Consider the following 4,929-nt stretch of genomic DNA (forward strand, 5'->3'; position numbering starts at 1 on the left):
GGTCGATGGGACTGAATTCATGGTGCCGAATTGAACTTGAGCAGCCTGAATGGATTTGGGGAAATGGGGGTGGGTGGGAGTATGGGAAGAAAGTCATGGAAACGGGGATGGGGGGCAGGTTGGGGGGGGGGAGAGACCCTATAGGGAATCGTGTATGTGCCTTAAACTTTGCAAGGAGGTGGTGGACGTAGGGGTGTAAATGCAGGTCACTGGGATGTGTTGTGTGTTGGATTCTCTTGTCTGTTTGGCAACGAGTTAATCCCCCCCCCCTTTGTAGTGTAGTTGAGTTTTTGTTTTGATGAGTGTTTTTCTCCACCCTCTTAATTTTTTGGAGCCCCATTGTTTTTTCAAAGGGAATGGAGGTGGGGGGGTTTTAAGACGAAGGGGAGTTGGAGTGTTGGCCTTCCTCGGTTTCGCACATTACATATGTGAAAATCTATGTTTTGATCAGGAAGAGAGAGATGTTGTCTTTGCAGGGCCTCCTCTGCCATTCTGGTTTCTGAGTTTAAGGTCTTGAGAGGGGATGAATTGGTCCCGAAAGGAAGGTTGGTAGTCCTTTTGTTGTTGTGTGAACTCTTTGAAATACACATTTTGGGAAAGTTTCATAACAACTCTTTTTCTGCCCATGGCAGGTGATGTCTTAAAGTAAAAATATGAATGTACGACTTAAGCTTCTCTCCTTGTTTACAGTGGGGCTTCTCTGAGTGTTCAAGGAGGTCCCAGGGCACAATCCAAGCCAGTTCTGTGTGCCTTAAGGCCAGCAAACTTCAGCTTCCTCGATTCTGTTTTAGATTGTGGCCTTAGTGTTTGTAGGCCACAGGCTTGGCAAACAATGGGAAAGGCCTTTTCTGGTGCTTAAAAAATTAATATGGGGGAAGGGGGTGTCTATTTCCTCCATAATAGTAAAATATGAAATTGTTTCCTCATGTTTGAGCCTTGTGAAAACAGTTTTCTTACTTTGCATTGTATGCAGGTTGTTAAATTGATCTAAGCCAGTGGAAAGCTGTTTCTCGATGTATATAAACAAAGAAAGTTACGCATCATGTATGCAGGACTGACTTTTACAAATCAGTAGCAACAATAACACCAATCTAAGGTGCTTATCTCTCCCTCTTTTTTATTCCTAAAGTGGATGTAAGTTTGTTTATGAGTTCTTTCACAATGACCAGTGGGAGGCGGGTTGTTTTTGTAACTTGCCTAGGAGAATTAAAGTACTGGTGGCTTAGCAGGCCCATGGTAGGGAAATCGAGCAGTGGTCATGACCCAGACATGCAAAGATTCTCTGTCACTCATGGTTGTCCAAGAGGTGCTCTATAGATGGACCTCTAGCTTCAGTAGCACCTTGTTTTCTACTGTCTTCCACTCTTTGGGCATCATAATATAATCCCATGGGGCACTGTGTGCATATGTGTGAATATAGTTTTAACACCAGGAGTGTAGTAAGGTTGTTCCAGATGATTTTCCATGGCACTGCTTGGTCTCTGTTAGCCAGGCTTCAGTTATGACAAAGTACTCAGGACACTATGGTAGTGTTGGAAAGGAGCAGGCCCAACTGTTTCAGTTTCTTCCTTCAGATGTACTCAAGAGGAATCTGGTATTAAAAATATTGCTTAGGAATCCCTGACAGAGAAGGGGGTTGTAAAAGTACTTGAGTTTTAAGCTTCCCATAGTGGTTGATCCCTCTTCTACCTTCAAGATTATTGGGATTAAATCACCCGTGTGCTAGGCCGTAGTTTACAGATGGCTCAGATGGCTTAATTTGTACCGTTTCCGGAAAGGTGGCCGTGTGAAATTACTGTACCCTTTCTGGTATTCTGAAGAGGAAGTGGCTGCTACCCCAAGGGAGCAGAATAAGTATAGCTGATGATTACCTGCTTTAGAAGCGATAGTTGGTGGAGCCTCTGTGAAAATCTACTCTTGAAGGCCTTGTCCATACGTCAACAGAACTGGTGCTGTAAACGTCTGCTTCAGAGTGAGTAAATGAGGGAGCTGCTGGGGCATGTACAGATCCTTTTCCAGTCTCTGATCTGGACACAACATGTTACATGCTGTGTTTTAAGCAGTATTGCTAAAGTACACCTCACACTTTTTGGGAGGTGCACGATGAGGCGGCTTGGAATTTTCCGGCGTCACTCCATTCATTTTTCCCTGCTATAATTTTCTATTTTAATGAGCGACTGTAGAGAGTGACTGGGAAGTTTCTTCTGTCAACTTGTGCCAGTCAGTTGCTGGCTGATGAATCAGGTATGCTGTCTTCATTCCATATAATTGGAAACCCTTAAGTATTTAAGCAGCCCTGTGGGATTGGTGTGTATTGCCTTCACTTGGTTACAAGTGGCTGAGCCCTTTATTTTAATTTATTTACATTATTTATAGTCTGCCTTTTCTCACTTGGACTCAAGGCGGATTACGCAGAGTGAGTCATACAGTCATTTCAGTAACAGTACAATAAGGTTAAAATCTGAAATCTAAAAGCAGAACTGAAAAAGCATACGTGTTAACATGACACATTACGTGATCCAAAATTCCATATGAAGAGCCTAATTTCAACAAAACTATACACAGTAGTATAGATCAGAGTCTCTATTAAATTTCCCAAGTAACTTTGTGAGTTGTTTAAGCACAGTGCAACTCTATTGCCTGCGTAAAAAAGCCCTGTAGTTTTGCATAGTTTGTGAAAAGCCAGGAGAGTGGGCGCCTTCCTGCCCTCCTCAGTCAGGCAGTTCCACAAGGTGGGGGTCCGCGACAGAGACTGCACGTGGGCAGTAGTTGATGGATTATTATGCTTTCTCACCCTGCACACATAATGGACCCCCTTTTATCCTCTCAGCAGCCCTGTGAGGCTGAGTGAGTGTGACTGGCTCAAGATCGCCCAATAGGGTTCACAACAAGTGGGGATTTGAACCTGGGTCTCTGGTCCTAGTCTGATACTATGCCTATGCATTCGGTTGTTGCATTTACTGGGTGCTACCTCTCAGTCCATTGAGCTGGGAATATGTTTGTAACATTAGAAATCAACCTCTGCAAAATCTGGCAAACTTGAAACGTTTAAAAATGGGCCTTGCATATGCACCCATAACAATTTTGGTGGCCTCCGCATAGCCCATACAAGTCCTTTATGCCTTAAGGGGTGGGGGTTCTCATCTGTTCGCTAACTGCTCACCTGAGGATAACTCTTACTGCATCTGATAGGCCAGTGACTATTGACATGGTTCCTGAGCTCTGGGAAAAGGATGGCAGAGATATTTTGCAGTTTTGCAGTAACTGGTTTAGTCGATGGAAGACATCCGTAGAGGGGATGCTGTTGGCAACTATTGGTAAAGCCTGTGTTCTCAACTATGTGAGGACCAAAGGGCTAACAGTGTTGGATGTGCCCTTTGATTTGTTCCATGCAAGCAGAATCATAGGCCTCTGTAACCTCCTCCCCAGTATGGTCAGCCTTCCCTTTACCTTCTCACTACCATTTACCTTGCCATTTGGCCCTCGTGAGCTAGAAGAAGAGATTGGATTTATACCCCGCCCTTCACTACTCAATCTCCTTTCCCTTCCCCTCCCCACTGCATACACCCTGTGAAGTAGGTGGGGCTGAGAGAGATCTTTCAAGGACTCTGCTCTTGAGAGAACAGTTCCGAGAGAACTTGTGACTGACTCAAGGTCACTCCAGCAGCTGCATGTGGAGGAATGAGAAATCAAACTCGGTTCTCCCAGATTATAGTCTGTGCTCTTAACCACTACCCCAAAAGGGCTCTGTCCAAAGCCTCTATTACTACACCAAACTAGCTAAAGGTCTCTGTCCAAAGCCTCTATTAGCATGAAGGGGAAGGGGCTTAAAGAGCCTTTTGCTTGTGTCTTGGCTTGGAAGATGTGGTTGGGATGCATAATAAAGGGGGAAAGGCTTCTTGAGATGAACTGATTTGAGTACCATCGTGTCCTTCTGAGGAGACTTGAGGCATAAGCAGTGGAAAGATCCACGCTGGTGCCAGACACACAATTGGCTGCAAAAGCACACCTGATGCGCCAATTGGTAGAGCGACATCAATCCGAGAAGAGGTGTCGAGTGGGCTTTCTTCAGGGGCTCCAGTTCTAAGGCTGTGGCGTCCTTCAGTGTTGCAGTTGATGTCTTGTGTGAAAGTGTAGGCCGGTAGTGGTGAGGACTTGCGAACGTTTCACTGAAAAGAAGCCAAGCTCAAAAATAACTGGAACAAACTAGAGACCTTTGGTAGGGGAGGAACAGGGAGATGAATGTGTCACACACAGGCGACAGCTACTGATTTTAGAAGGTTGTGTGTGTGAGTGTGTGAGTGGGGCCCACCTGACTTAAGCAGTCACATTATTGAGAAGGATTTTGAGGCATTAGAGCAGGGGGCCCTGCAACCTTTTACAATTAAAGAACCGAAGGACGTCAACATTCAGGGCAAGTGATCAACAAAGAGTCAGTATAAGAAAGCCTATTTGCATAACTGAAACCAAGTAGCTTAAAATGTTTCTGAAAACCGACATTGTAGATTAATAATCCATTCAAGTTTGCACAGCCCAGACATTGGCTGTTGCAAGTCCTTTCTTAGGAAGCATTGCGCATGAGGTCTTGCAGTGAGGAATAAGTACGCAAGGGAGCACTCTGTGCGATTGTTCTAGCGCAATGGCATAAATCTGTGTGCTATTTTCACTTGGATTAAGTCAACTGTTCACCTCTATCATTACACTTTTTTGTGATGGATCTCTAAATAGCCCTTTAGTCCCATAAAAATCTTTGCTTGCCATTCTCTTTGTATACCAGTTACTCTAGCATTCTACCTACCGCTCCAGGAGACCTTAAAGATTTCATTATCCTTTTCAAAGAGCTGTATTTGGTTTGATACTGAGCCAGGTTTGTCTTGAGGGCCATAGGCTGCGGCCCCCTGTGTGGGAGGATTCCCCCCCCCCCCCCGG

General features: G+C 44.9%; 1 protein-coding gene across 5 annotated transcripts in view; it reads left to right on the forward strand.

Annotated features, from left to right (window-relative positions):
- The window catches only part of PUM1 (pumilio RNA binding family member 1), a 116,959-nt gene that overhangs the window by 2,845 nt on the left and 109,185 nt on the right, over positions 1–4,929 (forward strand). The window lies entirely within an intron of this gene.

The sequence above is a fragment of the Gekko japonicus genome, unplaced genomic scaffold (genome assembly GCF_001447785.1).
Source record: "Gekko japonicus isolate JY-2015 unplaced genomic scaffold, Gekko_japonicus_V1.1 scaffold1743, whole genome shotgun sequence".
In the NCBI taxonomy this organism is placed as follows: Eukaryota; Metazoa; Chordata; class Lepidosauria; order Squamata; family Gekkonidae; genus Gekko; species Gekko japonicus.